A 22,230-nucleotide genomic window follows, 5' to 3' on the forward strand; every position below is an offset into this window, starting at 1 on the left:
AGCCCCGACCAGAGGCCAGGCGGAACAGCTCCATCTTGCAGCCCCTGTGGAAAGATCTCAAGTCCCACAGGGCCCTGGTCTCTTGCTACAGAGTGTTCCACCAGACTGGGGCCAGGGCCAAAACGGTCCTGGCTCTGGTCAAGGCCAGTCTAACCTCCTTGAGGCCTGGAACCTCCAAGATATTATTGTTAGCGGACCATAAGGTCCTCTGTGGGGCAAACCCAGAGAGGTGGTCCCGTAGGTACGAGGGTCCCAGGTCGTATAGGGCTTTAAATGTTAGAACCAGCACCTTAAACCTGACCCTGTACTTCACCGGGAGCCAGTGCAACTGTTGTAGCACTGAATGGATGTGGTCAGTCAAATTCATTGGCTAAAAACCATCACAAAAACTATTGTTAATGTATGAGTTATAATATAATGTATGAGATATAGTATAATAAACCCACAAAAAACAGTAGACAAGAGTCTGTATCGGGAGGCAGTGGGGACAGAGAGAAAGCAAACTGAAAATACTACAACGGATACACCTTCACATATAAATCATTTTTACAAGATGAGCATAATGTTACTTTCCTCCTGTTACTTAACAACATGCAACAGCATCTCTCCCTGCTCATAAAGATGTTCATCAGATTTTGGTGGTTTCCTTGCTAATTGAGATTGTTCTTAATCCTAGGTTACAAGTGTACCTAAAACCTTAGTGCGGCAGTTCTTGGCCTGCCAAACACTACCACTGTCTGAGACCATAAACAAATCACCTTTGCTTCATAACTGTATTAAGATTTCTTCCTGGAAGAATTTTCTCAGGCTGTGCACTGTTCGTACCGGCATCACCTGACGGTTCTCCTTCGGACACCTGCTTTCTGGGAAACGCGTGCCGGATCTTAATCTTCCTTATAATCATCCGTTTTGCAATGGGGCGAGGAATCCGTTTCAGCACCCTTAGCAAACCACGGACCCCAGAATTCATTGGGGGGGGGGGTGGAACCATGTCGGTTAAAACTGGTGCAATGCTGCTTTAAAGGTATAGCACAGATGGGGAATTAGTTTTGTGTAAAAGAAGTGCAGATGCTTTCAGGAACTTCTGGAAATCATTTATTTATAGCATCCAGTCAAGTGTTACTACTCAGAGGAGACCCACTTAAACAAATGGCCCTAACTTGATCACGTCCATTAGTTTCAATGGGTCTACTTTGTGCAGAACTAGCGTGGGATGCAATTTCCTTCCATTTATGAATCACTTAGCATTGTGAAGGGATTTCGCAATGAAAGATTCAGCAATAAAAAAAAAAATCTATGCACAATTAAAAAACAAAACACTTTCATATGTAGCTTCAAAAATCCCCTCTGGCAAGCAAGGCTTAGGGTAGCCCATGTGATCCCAACACAGTTCAACAACGTTGCTTTCGAAACACGTTTTCTAAAAATTAGCTCCATGTCAGATGTGCTGCGCTAGGCTAGCCTTCCATGTGCTGTCCCTAAAGTTACTTCCACTCCTCTGACATTTGTCGCCCTCAGCATTTTATGGAAAGCAGAAGGTTGTGTGTGAGAGAGAGAGAGTGCTGGGGAATCTGAATTGAGCAACAGGGCACAATTCACAATGGTCTTACAGTCACAAGCGCCATCAGCACTGCAGCCGAACAGTTTGCTCGAGGTAGACCTCACTTAATCCTTTTAACAAAAACTGCCTTGTAAATAAATAAGCCCACCAGGCTCTGGAAAAATAGTGAAAGAAAAGAAAAACAAACAAACAGAAAAGTAACTTTCTCTGTCAGTCACCTTGAGATTTATTTATTTTTACTATGAAAGGATGAACAGATGAATTTTTAATGTACTTACATATTTATTTTATTAAATTGGCATCCCAACTCTCCTCCCAGTGGACGCTGCTCCTTTGCTCACACTTAAAGTGGTTTCGCAGTTGAAACAGAACATATCCCATTTATTGGTAAAGTCTATTGCAAAAGCCAGGAGTGGTAAATCTTAGAATTAAATAGATTAAACCCTACTCAGAGCAGACCTACTGAAATCAATGTGCATGGCTAATTTAAGCCCACCAGTGAACTCTGAGTAGGACTAAGGCCCCACCTGGGCTTTGCATTTAAAGCGGTATCATATCACTTTAAACAACCATAGCTTCCTCTAAAGCTATGGTTTAGAGCAGGGGTCAGCAACCTTTTTCAGCCATGGGCCAGTCCACTGTCCCTCAGACCATGTGGGGGGCTGGACTATTTTGGGGGGGGGGAATGAATGAATTCCTATGCCCCACAAATAACCCAGAGATGCATCTTAAATAAAAGCACACATTCTACTCATGTAAAAACACGCTTATTCCCAGACCATCCGCGGGCTGGATTTAGAAGGTGATTGGGCCGCATCCGGCCCACAGGGCTTAGGTTGCCTACTGTTAAGTTGTGGGTGAACATATCAGACGGGACAGCAATTCTTCAAATAACAGGCCAGAACAGAACTGAGTTGAAGGGTTCAGGCAGCCTGCTTATATAGAGCTCCACTACAACGCAACTGTAGCAACTTTCTGTAACTATCCAATCATTGAACGTCACTTTCAATCCCTTATTTACATATGTGGACCTGAGTGAAAACGATCTACAGTATCCCCCTGCTGGCCCAGGGTGAGAACTTCAGTACATAACACCTACCCCTGGTTTAGAGAGAACCCCTCACAGAGCTACAACATGTTGAGCAGCATAAACATCAATCCCTCTTCCTGGGAACTATGGAAATGAAGTTCTGTTATGGAAACAGGGTGTGATGTTTCCTAACAACCCTTAGCACCCTTAGCAAACTACATCTCCCAGGATTCTTTGAGGGGAGCCATGTCTGTTTGAAGTGCTGCTTTCAATGTCTGGTGCAGGAGGGGTATTCGCTGGAAACAAACCTTGGGGCTGGAAGGGACCTTGAAGAGCATCTTCTCCAAGCTCGAGGTCTTGCTACTACAGCAGCTGCCCAGCCTCCGGTTCAATAACTCTAGCGAGGGAGAGCCTTTCACTTGCTTAGACAGACCTGTCAAACTAGCTCTATACCATTCAAAAGCACATTCAAAGCACATTCTTTACCTCGAAGAATTCTGGGCTCTGTAGTCTCTGCCCTCGCAGAGTTTCCTTTCCCAAGAACCCTTTACAAACAACAGCGCCCAGAATCCTTTGAAGTAAAGAATGTGCTTTGAATGTGCTTTAAAGGTACGTACAGTCTGCTCCAACTTGATGGGCAAACGTCTGCGGCGCAATTAATTCTTGCATGTGCCAATTTCACACACCATAATGTGCATATAATTTCCTGAACAGCAATTATCGACATGATTGTGTGTGTGTGTGTGTGTGTGTGTGTAGCTGCCCTAAATCTTCTTGATCACACCATCAGAGATACCACCAGAGGAGGAAATAGTCATAATTATCCTGAAGCCTTTTACGGGCAATGAGTAACTCCTAATCCCACAAACAGGCCTAAATGCCTCCTTGCGAAATCAGGTTCTTTGGCATTAATTATGTGAGCTAAAATTGGCCACAAGTTATTCTGACATCTTCAAGCCCCTCCTCCCTCCCTTCCTACTTGGGCTGTGACCATAAAATGCTTTCACCATGAGGTGACGTGTCGAGGCCTGAGGTAAAACGAACACAGGCATTAGAACCAACAAAGCTTTTACACTTGATTACATTTAGAGTTTCTTTGTGACTCATCTCAACTTTCATAGGTTTGTCATCACCTGTTTACGGTACTTATTTTGAACATTTATCAGCCACTTTTTAGAACAGCCCTATCACCTAGAAGGGACGCGGGTGGCGCTGTGGGTTAAACCACAGAGCCTAGGACTTGCCGATCAGAAGGTCAGTGGTTCAAATCCCTGCAACGGGGTGAGCTCCTGTTTGGTCCCTGCTCCTACCAACCTAGCAGTTCGAAAGCACGTCAAAGTGCAAATAGATAAATAGGTACCTCTCTGGCGGGAAGGTAAATGGCGTTTCCGTGCGCTGCTCTGGTTCACCAGAAGCGCCTTAGTCATGCTGGCCACATGACCCGGAAGCTGTACGCCGGCTCCCTCGGCCAATAAAGCGAGATGAGCGCCGCAACCCCAGAGTTGGTCACGACTGGACCTAATGGTCAGGGGTCCCCTGGACCTAATGGTCAGGGGTCACCTAGAAGTAGGACCCGATCCGTGTCTTTGAGAATCAGTGCATTACACAGCACCGGCCCAACCATTAGGCAAAGTGAAGTGACCGCCTCAGGCAGCAAAAGTTGGAAGCGACACCCAGTTTTTTTATTGCTTTTTATTGCTTTTTATTGAAATGTCCACAAAAAAACAAAAGACATACAACAGAGGAAAAATAAACAGACAAAAAGAAAAAAGAAAACACTCTTATTAATCAATTATAAGTATCATCCACTTATTTAAACAACGTTAAAACACGTCTTGACTTCCCTCCTATCCTGTTGCGGTTTTCTTACATCTTTTCTTCTCCTGCAGTTTCTAACTCTGTGATTTACGCATAGCAAGGTTTATGTTAGGCCTACTGTAGTTTTTAATTTGTTACAATTACTTTCAATGTACTTCACAAATTTACTCCATTCTTCAATCAACTTTGTTTCTTTTCGATGTCCCTCACTTTTAGACACCCTCACTATTTACATTCAGGAAGACTTAAAGGAAAAAAAGCATTCCTGTTCCCTCAGGCATTTGATGACTGAAAGGTGTAGTATTGGAATATTTCCTGGGGTACCTTGATGGGGAAATTTGAGTAGGAATCTCTGGCAAACCTATTTGGAAGACAGTGGCTATTTTTGTTTGATTTGTTAAGGGGTGGATTAAGTTCGTTTGCTGGAGTCTTCTGGAGCTGTCTGTCCTGCAGACAAACCTTAGTTCTCGCTTGCATCTTTCTCTGTTTGTGCACCACCTGAGGGGATAGGAATTTGGCCTGGTAAAATGAGAGGTCGCTGTGGAATGTAAAGCAAAAAGGGAGGAGTGAAACTGAAGAAGGAAGCCAGATGACCAACTGACGTATTGGGACATAGGAACAAGAAAAAGAGCCCTGACAGATCAGAGCATGGGTGGTCCAACAAACCCCTGTCTATTTATTTATATACAGACTTTCCCACAAGTTAAATCTGTGCTCAGAGTGGTTCACACAGAAGTCAAAGTCTGAACAGAGTGAGAACAACAACAATAAAGCGTGCAGTATCACTGAAACATAACACCAAAAAACAAATAGCCAACAATTAACAGATCATTTAACGTACATAAACGTGTAAGCAAGCATGCAGCATACCAATAGGTCAAGTCAAGGTATCCATTAAGCTACTCCCTTCTGAAGACTCACAGGACTTAGAGGGTGGGGCAACACAGGTGAAACCAACCACCCCCTGATGGCAACTACAAAGTCTCTCTCCACACACAGTTATTCCTCTGCAAAAGGCTGGAGGGTGGTCAAGAATTAAAAAAAAAAAAAACCCACACACTCCAGTGCCTGGAGCGGTTGGAGGATGGATGGCGGCTAACAGATTGGGGTTGAATCCTGACAAGACAGAAGTACTGTTTTTGGGGGACAGGGGGCGGGCGGGTGTGGAGGACTCCCTGGTCCTGAATGGGGTAACTGTGCCCCTGAAGGACCAGGTGCGCAGCCTGGGAGTCATTTTGGACTCACAGCTGTCCATGGAGGCACAGGTTAATTCTGTGTCCAGGGCAGCTGTCTACCAGCTTCACCTGGTACGCAGGCTAAGACTCTACCTGCCCGCGGACTGTCTCACCAGAGTGGTGCATGCTCTGATTATCTCCCACTTGGACTACTGCAATGCGCTCTACATGGGGCTACCTTTGAAGGTGACCCGGAAACTGCAATTAATCCAGACTGGTGATTGGGAGTGGCCGCCGGGACCACGTAACACCGGTTCTGAGGGCTCTGCATTGGCTCCCAGTACGTTTCTGAGCACAATTCAAAGTGTTGGTGCTGACCTTTAAAGCCCTAAATGGCCTTGGCCCAGTATACCTGAAGGAGCATCTCCACCCCCATCGTTCTGCCCGGACACTGAGATCCAGCGCCGAGGGCTTTCTGGCGGTTCCCTCATTGCGAGAAGTAAGGTTACAGGGAACCTGACAGAGGGCCTTCTCAGTGGTGGCACCTGCCCTGGGGAACGCTGTCCCGGCAGATGTCAAGGAAATCAACAACTATTTTACTTTTAAAAGACAGCTGAAGGCAGCCTTGTTCAGGGAAGTTTTTAATATTTAATGCTGTATTGTTTTTAATACTTGATTGGGAGCCTCCCAGAGTGGCTGAGGAAACTCAGCCAGATGGGCGGGGTATAAATAATAAATTATTATATTATTATTATTCGCCCACATAATGCATGCATGCATAAGGACTGGCCACCCTGTCATCAGGTGTTAGTACTAGCATAGAAAAATTGGTTTTGGCAAGTCCATCTGTTCCCCCACAAATTGAGAAAATAGCTTGATTCATTCCAAGCCAGCCAGATCATAGTCCTGTTGAGAATGTGAATGCCCCTTTTACCATATGTGGTGGGAATGCAGAGAAATTAAGAAATGTTGGGAAATGATATATAATGAATTGAAGAAAATGTTTAAATTAACATTTGTAAAAAACAACAACCCAGAAGCATTTTTGTTAGGGATGGTAGGAAAAGACCTGCCAAGGAAAATAAAGAATTTATTTACGTATGTTACAACGACAGCAAGAGTCTTGATAGCACAAGCATGGAAGAATGAGGAAACCCCAACAAAAGAACAGAGGCAAGAGAAATTGATAAAGTATGCAGAACTGGCAAAACTGACATACAAATTGCGAGACAAGGACAACTGTGACATCAAAGAAGAATGGGAACTTTTTACAAACCACTTAAAAAGACAGCAAAATGAATTGGACTCCTTGGCAGGTTTTGAATAAACCTACACAAATGTATTGATTGATAACATAATAGATAATGTTAGGATTCATATAATTTTACAATATGCAGAGAATAACATGTATTGAGATATCAGAAAGGAACTGAGGGAAGTAGGGGGGAGGGCTCTTTGGCAAGGGGGTTGGGAGGAGGAAATAATGAAGAAGATATGTTTTGATAATTTGTTATGTTGAAATTCTTAATAAAAATTGTTTTTGTTAAAAAGAGAATGTGAATGTCCTAGTCCAATGTGAGCTTCTAAATGCCCAACCTGACCCTGCACCTCTCACTCCCGTGCACCCCTAAATTCTAATACCTGCTTGCAGAAACATCTATGTCTCTTGCTGATCTCGCTCCCTCTCTCCCTCCCACATGAAACATTTCCAAACATCCCTGTTACAGCAGTATTTGAAGCATCCCAAAGGGAAGGGAAAGGGAAATGAGGTGAGGGGGGGGGACGGGACCTTTGTTGAAAACACTGCCAGAGCCACAGCCAGAAAAATGGGTAAGAAGGAAATAGGAAGTCCTTTTCAGGTTAAAGTTGTAACCCAAGCCTGAGAAGGAATGGGAGGGTGGGTATGGCTCAGTTCAAAACACCTGTAGGCTTTTTTTTGGTTTATGCCAAATTCTAATTCCGAACTAGGCTATTCTTATTTTTATTATTTATTAAACTTACTAGTCGTTGCTGGGTTTTGTTTTGTTTTTAAAGTAGCTCAAAGCATCTAACCCCAAATAAATACTTAACACCTGCATTTAAACCAGCATAAAAGTGCAACAGAATAAAATATAAAACTCTAAAAGGCAGGACTGAAACTTTCCACCCACTGAAGGAGGCAACAAATGATCAAAAAGCCAGAAAATAAATGTTTTTGCTTGGTGCCTAAAGATAAGCAATGAGGGTGCCAGGCGAGCTGTCCTGGGGAGAGCATTCCACAAGGAGGAAGCCACTACTAAAAAGGCCTGTTCTCGTGTTGCTACCCCTCTTGACCTCCCATGGAGCAGGCACATGGAGGAAGACCTCAGATGATGATTGCAGGACCCAGGTCAGTTCATATGGGATGGGGCTGCCCTTGAGGTACTGAGGTCTTGAGCCATGTAAGGCTTTGCAGATCCAAACCAGCATTTTGAATGGAATTATGAAGCCACTGAAAGGATGACTTCATCTACCTTTTGTCAACGCTTGCTAGCTGGGAGCTTTTAACATATTTCAAGTAGGATATGGATGACAAATGTGATGGCCCTCTCCCATTCTTTGCCCCCTGATCAATATATTAAAGAATATAATTGTTTCTGAACATACAGGCTTATTTTAGCGATCTTATCAATCCGTTGTAGCAAGAGCTGCCCAGAACATATGGTGACATCCTGGTTTTCTCTGGAAACAGCTGTAACCAAGTTGAAAGTTATTTAACAATACAGTGGTACCTCAGTTTACGAACTTAATCCGTTCCAGAAGTCCGTTCTTAAACCAAAGTGTTCTTAAACCGAGGCGTGCTTTCCCATAGAAAGTAATGGAAAATAGATTAATCCGTTCCAAACGATGAAAAACAACCGCTAAAACAGCAATTTAACATGAATTTTACTAACGAGACAATTGATCCATAAAATGAAGGCAATAATCAATGCACTGTGCTATAAAATAAATAAGACAGTATTGTAGATGATAAAAATTAAAATTAATTTTTTTTTCTTACGTGCACTGATGATAGTCATTGTTTAGATGGGGGGCTTTTATACATTTCTGCAGTCACACAATCAATCAGTAGCTGAACTGGATTCCACACACAGTCACAAAAACAAAGTCACAAGCCAGAGTCACAAGTCAGTCCCATAAAACGAAGAACAAGTCACAGTCAATAAAATGAAAAAGCCACACAAACAAAAACCCAACAAGATAGCAAAAACAAAAGCTCCAAATATCACCTCTGTGTTGCGTGGGTGCTCGGGACTCAACAGCCGACAGACTTAACAGGAAGTCTCTGATTAGCAGCGGGGAAAACATGTTCAGCTTTCAAGACAAAGTTCACAAACCAAAACACCTACTTCCAGGTTTGCAGCGTTCTTATACCAAGTTGTTCATAAACTAAGCTGTTCTTAAACCAAGGTACCACTATAGTAGAAAAAGGTGTGTGTGTGTGTGTGTGTAAAATGCAGACATAGGTTATTTTGCCAGAGAGATTCAAGGACGTGCTGGAAACTTAGGGTGTCGCAACAAAAGTGGGAGAAATCATTCTGACACTCTAGCAAAAAAAAACCCAGCAACATCCACTTAAATATAAACAAAACTGTTGCGGTTAAGAAAGTATCAGGTGAATGCACTAAAGCATGTGGGATGAATGAATAATTAAGTGAGAGAATGGAGGATGAATGGCCATTGTCACCACTAAGCTACCGCCCTTTCCATTTGAAAGTGGTGCCCTGGACCATTGTGCCCTCTCTCCCCTTCCCTTTCTCTTTCTTCCTAAATGAATCAGCACTTGCCATACTATTCGATATTGCGTCAACCTTCTGTGGGTTGTTTTGACAGATATTACTGGTATGTGAGTGACTGCACTTTGGATGTGGGTATTGGCTGACGACTTCCGGGTCTCCATATCCCGCTTCTTAAATTCCACTGGTGTCATCAGTTCCAGGGCAACCTCGCTCGTTTTCTACACTGCCAGAGCAGTGGGACCAAAATCTGAGCCTTGTAGGAGGAGTCTATGCCATGACTCCTCTGTTTGCCAGCATTGCCCGACTATCATTGGCTCCCAGTACGTTTCCGAGCACAATTCAAAGTGTTGGTGTTGACCTTTAAAGCCCTAAACGGCCTCGGCCCAGTATACCTGAAGGAGCGTCTCCACCCCCATCGTTCTGCCCGGATACTGAGGTCCAGAACCGAGGGCCTTCTGGCAGTTCCCTCATTGCAAGAAGCAAAGCTACAGGGAACCAGGCAGAGGGCCTTCTCGGTAGTGGCGCCCGCCCTGTGGAATGCCCTCCCATCAGATGTGAAAGCGATAAACAACTACCTGACATTCAGAAGACATCTTAAGGCAGCCCTGTTCAGGGAAGTTTTTAATGTGTGACATTTTAGTGTATTTTTGGTGGAAGCCACCCAGAGTGGCTGGAGAAACCCAGCCAGATGTGCAGGGTACAAATAATAAATTATTACTATTATTATTATTATTATTATTATTATTATTATTATTATTATCATCATGAGGAGGAGCCAGCATCTCCCCACAGTCTCCAGTGGCATGGGAAAGAACATTTTAGTCTGGGTAATTTCTTAGTCTGGATAATGGGCAAATAAGAAGTGACACGACAAAAGTTTATAAAAGCAGTGCTATTTTTCTAGAACATGGGATGCCTCAATTCACCATGAACGCTTCCCTCGTTCTCTTAGAATGGCAATGGTGCCCACCTGAGAGGTGCCAGAACTGAGTTCCGGTGAGATCCATCTGGAAAACAAAACGCTCTGTATACATAGACTGAAGCTGAATGTTGGAAGACTTGGGACAGATAAAAGGAACAGCTTTGGCCCTGTATACAGTGGTACCTGGGGTTACAGACGCTTCATGTTACAGACTCCACTAACCCAGAAATAGTACCTTGGGTTAAGAACTTTGCTTCAAGATGAGAACAGAAATCGCATGGCAGCAGCGGGAGGGCCCATTAGCTAAAGTGGTAACTCAGGTTAAGAACAGTTTCAGGTTAAGAAGGGAGCTCCAGAACGAATTAAGTTCTTAACCCAAGGTACTACTGTACCTGAAGGAGCGTCTCCACCCCCATCGTTCTGCCCGGACACTGAGGTCCAGCTCCGAGGGCCTTCTGGCCGTTCACACGCTGCGAGAAGTGAGGTTACAGGGAACCAGGCAGAGGGCCTTCTCGGTGGTGGCGCCCACCCTGGGGAACGCCCTCCCATCAGATGTCAAGGAAATAAGGAACTATCTGACTTTTAGAAGACATCTGAAGGCAGCCGCTGTTTAGGGAAGTTTTTAATGTTTGATGGTTTATGGTGTTTTTAATATTCTCTTGGGAGCCACCCAGAGTGGCTGGGGAAACCCAGCCAGATGGGCAGCATACAAATGTTATTACAGGGGTACTTCGGGTTAAGAACTTGATTCGTTCTGGAGGTCTGTTCTTAACCTGAAACTGTTCTTAACCTGAGGTACCACTTTAGCTAATGGGGCCTCCCACTGCCGCCACCGCACACTTTCTGTTCTCATCCTGAGGTAAAGTTCTTAACCCAAGGTACTATTTCTGGGTAAGCGGAGTCTGTAACCTGAAGCGTCTGTAACCTGAAGCGTCTGTAACCCGAGGTACCACTGTATTATTATTATTGTTGTTGTTGTTAGTGTTAGTATTATTATTATTATTTTCCTTATGCAGCACATTGTTAAACTATGGAACTCCCTTCCACAGGAGTGAATGGTCACCAACTTGGATGACTTTAAAAGAGGGTAGGACAAATTCATGGTGGAAGGGGCTATCAATGGCTACTAACCACGATGGCTATGCTATTCCTCCACAGTTGGAGGCCGCAGCGCTTCTGAATACTGGAAGCCACAGGAGGAGAGAGCTCTTGCGCTCAGGTCCTGTGTGAGGGTTTCCCACAGGCATCTAGTTGGCCACTGTGAGAACAGGACGCCGGACTAGATGGGCCATTGGCCCAATCCAGTAGGCTCTCCGTATGTTCAGATGCTAGCTGTGTTTTAGCAGCCTGGGCTTAACCATTTTGATGTGAGGAGGCGAAATAATAATAATAATAATAATAATAATAATAATAATAATAATAATAATAATAAATTTTATTTATATCCCACCCTCCCCAGCCGAAGCCGGGCTCAGGGCGGCTAACAACAATAAAATAGTACAACATTCTAAAATCATTTCATTATAAAATTAATTCAACTCAGATTGATGGCAACCATTAGGCTAAAGTTCTGTGCAGATTGCCAGAGGGGGGGTCAGGCTGCGCCCTGACCAAAGGCCTGGTGGAACAGCTCTGTCTTGCAGGCTCTGCGGAAAGATGTCAAGTCCCGCAGGGCCCTAGTCTCTTGTGACAGAGCGTTCCAGCAGATTGGGGCCACAGCCGAAAAAGCCCTGGCTCTAGTTGAGGCCAGCCTAAGCTCTCTGTGGCCTGGGACCTTCAGGATGTTTTTGTTTGAAGACCGTAAGTTCCTCTGTGGGACATACCAGGAGAGGCGGTCCCGTAGGAATCCCAACTCCACTTACCTAGGAGTAGGCCACATTGAATTTAGTGGGCCTTACTTTTGAGTTTGCATGGCCAGGCTTGCGACCTTAGGCTCGCAGCCTGGAGATTCTGCAATCTTCAATAGCGAGCAACCGCATTACTGATCAGAAACTGAGCTGCTTCCTTGAGCGACGGGAGGGCCATTTCTTGCGGTGACCAGGGCTATATTTGACTTCTTAAGCAATGTCAGCTTTTGCATGCTGAATTCCTTGGCTAATAGCCAGAAATGATGTGTAATACTTAAGACACACTGTTGTTACTTAATCCTTTCCTAATCTGAAATTTGCGCAACAGGGTAAAAAAAAAAACCACTAAGAAAAGCCAGTGAGCACACCATTGCTAACCATTTATCAGATGTTGTGGTGTTGTTGCAACTGACAGATGCAGACCCTTTTACTGTAAACAGAGGCTTTCCTGGAATACTTTTTTTAAAAAAAGCATTTAAAAAAAAAAATCCATAGTATTGGCCAATGCAATACAGGGTCTCTCTTTTCTGGAAAGGCTTAAGTTAGAAGAGGGAGGGATAATGTGCCATCCATATCCCCCAAAGGGGATTGTTTGTTTGTTTGTTTGTTTGTTTCATTTATATCCTACTATTTTCCTCCAAGGTGCTCACAACAACCCTGTGAGGTAGGTTAGGTCGAGAGGCAGTGACTGGACCAAGGTCAAGAGTGTGGTGTAGTGGTTAAGAGCAGTAGACTTGTAATCTGGGGAACCGGGTTTGCGTCTCCACTCCTCCACATGCAGCTGCTGGGTGACCTTGGGCCAGTCACACTTCTCTGAAGTCTCTCAGCCCCACTCACCTCACAGAGTGCTTGTTGTGGGGGAGGAAGGGAAAGGAGAATGTTAGCCGCTTTGAGACTCCTTAAAGGGAGTGAAAGGCGGGATATCAAATCCAAACTCTTCTTCTTCTTCTTCTTCAACTAGTGGAGGTCTCCAAGGTCCTAGTCCGATACTCTAACCACTATGCCACACTGGCACGAGCACACGCCAGCCTTTTCAGAACAAGAGCCTGGCACGAAAAACGAGTTTCGCTTTTAAGCTTGTATTGTGCATAATGCCATCTTCTTCCTCTCCTTCCTTCCTTTTTTGCCTCCTTCTTGTAAAAGCTTTAGACAAGCAAAGGAACATTCTGGTGATGCCAGCAGAATGGCCCCTCGCGGCCAGCGTGTTGCAAAATGAGCAGCGACTGGGAGAATTATTGCAGCAGAACAGGAGATACAGTGGTACCTTGGGTTAAGTACTTAGTTCGTTCCGGAGGTCCGTTCTTAACCTGAAACTGTTCTTAACCTGAAGCACCGCTTTAGCTTATGGGGCCTCCTGCTGCCGGAGCACAATTTCTGTTCTCATCATGAAGCAAAGTTCTTAACCCAAGGTACTATTTCTGGGTTAGCAGAGTCTGTAACCTGAAGCGTCTGTAACCTGAAGCGTATCTAACCCGAGGTACCACTGTATTGTCCTCCTGTTTCACGGGCTGCAGCTCCTTCATCCACCTCCAGGAGAAAGCAACTGAAGAAGTTTATTCATTGGTCCTCAACGCTTTCCCTTGGAAATATGCAGGTGATAGGATTTGTAGTCCAAAATATCAGGAAGGCACCAAATCAGGAAAGGCCACTGTATACTAATGCATAAGGCTGCCAAGACTATTTTTTAAAAAATGATTAAATTGTCTAATATACTCCGATATTAGACAATCAATAATTGTTGATTGGTTAATCATCCTAAGTTGGAATGTGCTACGCTTTTGTTATTTGATTAAATCACCTGATATACTCTGAATTAATAATTGTTGATTGATTTATCGACCCGAGTTGGAATGTGTTACGCTTTTTTATTATTTGATTAAATCATCTGATGGACTCTGATTTAGTAATTGTCGATTGATTCATCGACCTGAGTTGGAATGTGCTGTGTTGCTCTTAAGACTGAACCTCCCGTTTCCACGCGATTGGAGCAATTCTGCATCGACGGTCATGCCTAGCAGTTCCCTCAACCAGACCAATGAAACAGAGGAGGTGGGGCTTCTGAGCTTCTGGCTGCCATTGGCTGGACTGCTCTGATGTGAGAGAAAAGCAAGACAGGCAAGAAGTTTCCAAAGATGTAGGAGTGGGCAAATTATAACAAAAGCATTAAAAAAAAAATTTTTTTTAATTGGGTAACAGGCAAAAGACCCAGGGCTTCACCTTTCCCACCCCAAGTCACCCCTGAACACATCAGAAGCAGCTTCCAAAAATTAACCAACTGGGCCTTTTGGGTTGTGGCTCCCTGTTTGTGGAATTCTTTCCCCAGTGAGGTCTACCTGGCACTATCACTAGCAGCTTTTCTGTGCCAGGTAAAAATTTACCTTTCCCTACTTTCCACAAGCTATTGATGGACCACAGCAGGCAACCCCAACCTTCGGCCGTCCAGATGTTTTGGGACTACAATTCCCATCATCCCTGACCACTGGTCCTGCTAGCTAGGGATCATGGGAGTTGTAGGCCAAAACATCTGGAGGGCCGCAGGTTAGGGATGCCTGGACCACAGGGATGAGACTTGTTATTGATGAGTTGTTGCTTTTGCTGCTATTTTATTGGGGTTTTATTTTATTTTATTGTCTGTGGATCTTTAAGGACCTGCTATATGATGTTTTTTATTATAACCTATTTTTAATATATACTCTCTGCTCATAAAAAGTGACCAATAGTTTTAAAAAAGGAATGATATCGACATTTGCTCCCCCAAAATCTATTAATCCAAAGTGTCCTAACTGAAATTTAAGCCCTCTTTTAATGTGCTCCCACCGCAAACAAGTGGGGATCAAAGGAATGATTGGGGTGTTTTTAATTTATTTTTTAATGTATTCTTTTTGCAGGATAACCAGCCGCATATAACCAACATGCATAAGTCTAATTAATGCATGAAGGGGTTAAGACCAGAGTAAACTTTCCTGTCAAGTTTAGCTCATCTGGGATTAGGTAACCAAGTCTTTGTTCCACTTCCAGTCTATCTGAGAAGCTCAGTGTGTGAAGAGTCTAAGAGTCTAAGTCACATGGCACTCACAAGCCAGTCTCGAGTTTCTTTACCAATAATTTAGGAACTTTCACCACTACAACTAAACCAAGTTTTACTGCCTGTGCAACTTTTCAGATTGATGTGTTGAAAAGCACATAAATCTGACCTTGGATGGGTTTGTAAGTAAACCATTTTTTAACTTACCAAATGCGTGGACTTTTCCTATGCTGGGGGAAGAGGGACACTTTGGAACTCATATGGACATATGTTAAAGTCCTAACAGCCTATGTTTCCACACTTTCCTTTGCTGCATATTTTGCGATTTTTAAATCTCCGCTGGAGTTCTCTCACCAAAGAGTACTTGCCCAAACTTGGATCTTGGTCTCCTAACAACTCTCAGCCACCTTAACAACCTATAGCTTGCGGGATTCTTGGGGGGACACTGTGCATGTTCCTTTGGCAAGGAAAAGCAGCCAATTAATTTGATTAATAATAATAATTCACTCTGGGTGGATAGTTTCTGAGTCGTTTTATTGTCTTTCACAGAACCCGGTGGATTGCTTAACAACCAACCTACAGAATGCTTCTTCACACCAGGGCAAGGCCCGACCTAACCTCTTCTGTCTAATTAGAAATTAATTGCTCATGAGGGTTGTGCAAGGAGCCCTAAACAACCTCCTGGTCTAATGAGTCTCTGAGCCCTCTCCTATCAGTCACGGTTTCCATTCTCGCATAAGAAGCAACACCCTGCCTGTGCAGATATCCAGTCATCAGAGATGCCTGACGGTCCGGCGAAGGCATGGGGCATGCCAGGAATGCACTTGTCTCTGCAACTCCACCGTCCCGGAGTCGAGAGAAGTGTTACCTCTTGCTCTGTGAATTCTATTTATTTTGGTCTTCTGTGCATGGCTCGCCGTTGTTAGGGGCATGATTGCTTCACGCAGTTATGCTAATGTTTGCGCTTCGCAGAACGTAATTGATACCCCGGCTGCTTCCAGGCCAAATATGGAAGCAGAGTCCTGCACATCAAGCTTGTTTTTCTCCTTCAATACTGTAAATAAATGGAGAGAGTCAAGCTGTAAAAGGGTGGGGGACTTTTAAAATGCCTGCTCTTTTGCAGCTTGCATACATATATATATGTCTCAACAGCATCTCCTCCCTTCTTCTTTCATTGGAGATTATGGGTCATTGCAGCCAAGGGCCAATAATTGGATTTCACGCTGTGAGCAAATGCTTTTCAGGTTCCATGAACCATATCCTCGTAGCCTTCTCTGCAAGTGTGCTAAGTGGATGTCACTGGACTTCAGGCCACCTGGTCCCATGGAAGTCTGTGCAACAATCCACTCGATTCATCGCTGTATCTAGAGGGCCAGGGGAGATGCAAAGGGTAACTGCAGCACTTGAAGCCACAAGGACTCCCATATCCAAAATTAGAAGTGGGGAACCTGTGTCATTGGACTCCAACTCCCTTCAGCACCAGCTGACTTGGCATACAGTCAGGGATGTTGGGAGCTGTAGTCCAGCAGCATCCCCACAGCCACATGAGCTCCAAAAACAAGGCTCTTTCCATTTTAATGCACCCTATGTTGAGGCTTGGGACACAGGTGGCGCTGTGGATAAAAGCCTCAGCGCCTAGGGCTTGCCGATCGAAAGATCAGCGGTTCGAATCCCTGTGGCGGGGTGTGCTCCCGTCGTTCAGTCCCAGCGCCTGCCAACCTAGCAGTTCGAAAGCACCCCCGGGTCCAAGTAGATAAATAGGGACCGCTTACTAGCGGGAAGGTAAACGACATTTCCGTGTGCGGCTCTGGCTCGCCAGATGCAGCTTTGTCACGCTGGCCACGTGACCTGGAAGTGTCTCCGGACAGCGCTGGCCCCCGGCCTCTTGAGTGAGATGGGCGCACAACCCTAGAGTCTGGCAAGACTGGCCCGTACGGGCAGGGGTACCTTTTTATGTTGAGGCTTCCATCCAAGATGTGACTTGGGGAAGGTCTGTACTCATGCTGGTAGCTTCGAGAACACTGTCCAACCATCTCATCCTCTGTCACCCCTTCTCCTTGTGCCCTCCATCTTTCCCAACATCAGGGTCTTTTCCAGGGAGTCTTCTCTTCTCATGAGGTGGCCAAAGTATTGGAGCCTCAGCTTCAGGATCTGTCCTTCCAGTGATATCTCTAGTAAAGTTAAAGGGACCCCTGACCATTCGGTCCAGTCGTGACCGACTCTGGGGTTGCGGCACTCATCTCGCTTTATTGGCCGAGGGAGTCAGCATACAGCTTCTGGGTCATGTGGCCAGCATGACTAAGCCGCTTCTAGCGAACCAGAGCAGCACATGGAAACGCCGTTTACCTTCCCACCGGAGTGGTACCTATTTATCTACTTGCACTTTGACGTGCTTTCGAACTGCTAGGTTGACAGGAGCAGGGACTGAGCAACAGGAGCTCACCCCGTCATAGAGATTCGAACCGCCAACCTTCTGATCAGCAAGTCCTAGGCTCTGTGGTTTAACCCACAGTGCCACCCGCGTCCCAGTGATATCTCTAGGCAGGCCTAAAATCCTGGAGAGCCACAGCTGGTCAGCAAACGATGCTGAGCTCAATGGTCTCACTGTGTATAAGGCAGCTTCCTATGCCTGTGCCGGGGCACAGGGTAACCTAATCAGGCTGCCTCGTCTATGTACACAACACGGTCAAGATAACTTCAGGGAAGTAACTTGAGATACGATGGCATCGGACATCCACTCAGTTCATGGGTGCGATGCTTGCTCTGTGTGACAACACCTTCAAAATAGTGCAGGAAGCCACAGCTAAGAGGAGCGTACCCTTGCTGTTGTTTTGATTGAGGGACTCTGGCCATCCTTCTCCTCTCCGAAAGGAAACCGGTAGGATGAAATATTGCACACAAATGTCATTTGAATTACTATTTGTAATGCTTAAACTTAGGTTTGCTGTGGTGTATCTATAGTGGCCACAGGTTCACCTTCCCTGATCTTGATTGACTAGATATAACCCCAGTCCTTGTAACCCAGCGGTTCTCAACCTGTGGGTCCTCAGATGTTGTTGGACTGCAACTCCCATCATCCCTGAGCTCTGGCCTTGCTAGCTAGGGGTGATGGGAGTTGTAGTTCAACAACATCTGGGGACCCACAGGTTTGAGAAAGGCTGTCAGAGCACCCGGCAGGCTACCCGTTGTCTCGGGAGAGCTGGTGTGCATTAGTATGTATTGACATAAAGCCAGCCCTGCAGAATGAGACCCGAGACCTATGTAGCCCAGCCCTGAGTTCTTTCCACTAGGGCCAAACAGATGTGTCTGGGAAGCCCAGAAACAAGGCATGAGGGCATTGGCCGTCTCCTACAGTTATTCCCCTGGAACTGGTGGTTTAAAGGCATACTTGAAGTCTCATAATTCAGTAGTTGCATCCTGGCAAAGAGACACCTCCAATGGAAACTCCACCACAAAATGACTGAATTACAACGTTTAAAGTTCAGTTCTATTCATTTGGGTCTGAACAGAGACAAGGGCTTCCTGTTCCCCTACAGGTGTTAATTTGCTTAGCGCTGCTAAGGCGATTTGGTTAGTGCCAGCTACTGGTGCTGTGAAGGGTCATTTCATCTACTTTTGGATGTAATGGAATTTATTTATTTATTTCCAAGCACTTATAAGCCGCTTGTTGTTGTTTGTTGTTTAGTCGTTTAGTCGTGTCCGACAATTCGTGACCCCATGGACCAGAGCACGCCAGGCACTCCTGTCTTCCACTGCCTCCCGCAGCTTGGTCAGACTCATGTTTGTAGCTTCGAAGACACTATCCAACCATCTCGTCCTCTGTCGTCCCCTTCTCCTTGTGCCCTCCATCTTTCCCATCATCAGGGTCTTTTCCAGGGAGTCTTTTCATGAGGTGGCCAAAGTATTGGAGCCTCAGCTTCATGATCTGCCCTTCCAGTGAGCACTCAGGGCTGATTTCCTTCAGAATGGATAGGTTTGATCTTCTTGCAGTCAATGGGACTCTCAAGAGTCTCCTCCAGCACCATAATTATAAGCCGCTTAATAGGTTTTAAATCCCTAAGCACTGTACAATATAAAAACAAACAATATCAGGGGAGGGAGAGAGAGAGAGAAAATGCAGCTTAAAGCCAGTAAAACAGCAGCATAAAAGCATAGAAAAATGTGCAATTTTTTGTACGCATTGTTTGCCCAGAGAACCACATGGCAAAATTCAGAGAACGGTGAATTTTGAAGGACGGTTGTGTTTCAGTTTGCACGTTTCCCCAGAAATTGTGTGCAATATCCTTAAGTGGATACCTCGTGCAGCTGCTCGCATGGGTCGCACACTGCCCTGTGAACCACGTGGCGCCACAGCAGACTCCGAGATAGCAGCAGAACGGCTGCTTTATTGAACAGGTGATAAACAGGACTAGCTCAGAGGGCAGCTTAAGCAGAGCTTCCTTGGTTTGGGGCCCAAGGAACACAGGTGCACACACATACACATATATACATCACACAAACATAAATCTTGCTCACCGAGCTGTGAGAAGAGCAATGGCTGCCGTTATTCTCCTTTTTAACCCCTTATATAACCACATACCACTGTTCAAAATAGGTAAGTAGGACTTTAAATGCAGACCGAACTGAATTGGCTGTTTTTGCTTTCTGCGGAGAACTTAGGTGTGAGATTATGCCTTCCATATCAAGGCGCAGCTTTTTTCTTCTTTCTTCTTTTGCAGAAAGCAGTTTGTTCATCTAGATCAGGGGTCAGCAACCTTTTTCAGCTGTGCGCTGGTCCACCATCCCTCAAACCATGTGGTGGGCCAGACTGTATTTTGGAAAAGAAAAAAAATATGAATGAATTCCTATGCCCCACAAATAAACTAGAGATGCATTTTAAATAAAAGCACACATTCTGCATATGTAAAAACACCAGGCAGGCCTCACAAATAACCCAGAGATGTATTTTAAATAAAAGGACACATTCTACTTATGTAAAAACATGCTGATTCCCGGACCGTCCGTGGGCTGGATTGAGAAGGCGATTAAGCCCTTGCGCCTTAGATTGCCTTCCCCTGATCTAGATCAGCCTACATTGAGAAGCAACCATTTATGGGGCATGTTATGTACTGAGTTGAATAGGATCCAAAATGCAGCAGTCTGATTGGTCCTAGAACAATAGGATTCAGAATGCAGCAGTCTGATTGGTCCCAGAACAATGCAGCAGTATGATTGGTCCGCAGGAGCCACCCAATCCAGCTCCAGGTGAATCCACAACCAGGAGAATCCCGGAATTAGCCAATCACGTGGGGCCCATTGTGTAAATAATCTATATAAAGCAGATATTGGGGGGGGGGGGGACTTCCATTCCTCCTCACCACTATGAGCTGAATAAAGAGCATGAAATCCACTCTCGACTCAGAGTATATTTCAGGGCAAGATAAAAGGGATTTCAAAGTTCTGCTGCCTCCTTTGGATTAAATGTGCTTGTGGTTGTTGTTTTCCTCCATGCACACACAGAGACATCAAGATATGATCCTTCGTCTGAGCATTGCTTCACCGAATGACTGAGCCAACCTGGCAGCAGTGGCAGCCAGAAGTGGTGTGATGCCTCACACATGACTGCCGGCTGCAATCATGTCCCCACGCACTTGCTCAACATCGGATGGACATCAGCTTTAAAACATGATGCCTCCCCGTAATCTAAACCAAACTCCACCCACAGAGAACCATATTGCACAGCAGTTCCTCGTCTGCAATTACCCATCCTCAACTTTTCTACCTGTGGAGCAACCAAGTGGGAAGTCGTGGGAGGGGAGAAAAACTGGACCAAGCTCTCCTTTTAAAATCTAAAGTTGGGAAACCCAGAGGCCTACTCAATGCGGTCAGACTGCAACACCCATCAGCTCCAGTCAGCAAAGCCAGTGTTCAAATGGTTTTGCAACCGAAAGAACCAAATTGGAAACGGAGTTGTTAGATACTAAGGTTAAGAATATGTCTAAAATGTATAATTTGTTGTTGGAGTGGCATACAAAAGATGCAGTTACAGATAGGTAGCCGTGTTGGTCTGCCATAGTCAAAACAAAAAAAATTCCTTCCAGTAGCACCTTAAAGACCAACTAAGTCAGTTCTTGGTATGAGCTTACGTGCGCATGCACACTTCTTCAGATATCTGGTATCTGAAGAAGTGTGCATGCACACGTAAGCTCATACCAAGAACTGACTTAGTTGGTCTTTAAGGTGCTACTGGAAGGAATTTTTTTATACAAAAGATGAACAAGTTAAATCTGTTATGATTGATTGGGCAAGAGATGTAGGACATAATATAATGATGGAGGATTGGGAGAGGCTATGGAAGAAAGGGGTTAAGTTCACTGCATGTACAATGTTATGAAGATGATGTATAGATGATACTTAACCCCTAGCAAAGATTTATCACAATAGTGATAACCTTTGTTGGAAATGTAAAGAAAAAGAAGGTACCTTTTTTCACATGTGGTGGATCTGTCCCAAGATGAAAGACTTCTGGGAGAAGATTTATAATGAACTGGAAAAAATGTTGAAATATACATTTATTAAGAAACCAGAGGCCTTTCTTCTTGGAATAACAGGTTTGGAATTGCCCAAGAAAGATGTTAAGTTATTTTTGTATGCCACAACGGCTGCCCGAATATTACTTCCTAAAATTTGGAAAACACAAGAACTACCAACAGTGGAAGACTGGCAGATGAAGATGATGGATTTTTCGGAGCTAGCTGACCTGACTGGAAGAATCCACGACCAGAAAGAGGAGGAGTTTCAAGAGGACTGGAGGAAATTTAAGGACTATTTGAATAAATATTGTAATATAAAAAATTAGAAATTACTTGAAAGAAACAAATAGGCCTAGGATTAAACTAAGTTATAATTAAATAAATGGGATTTAGAATATTAAGAAAAGTGAATAAAATGGATTATAAGTGGAAATTGTTTTAGTTTAATAATGATATTGGAAAGCTGTTACTTTCAACTACAAGGAAACTCAGAAGGGATGGACTGGAGGAAGTCAACCAAGATGTTTAAAAGGTTGGATTTGTAAAGAATTAACTTTGTTGTTATTGTTTACCTGTTTATTG

Source organism: Podarcis melisellensis (assembly GCF_964234715.1).
Source record: "Podarcis melisellensis genome assembly, chromosome: 7".
NCBI lineage: Eukaryota > Metazoa > Chordata > Lepidosauria > Squamata > Lacertidae > Podarcis > Podarcis melisellensis.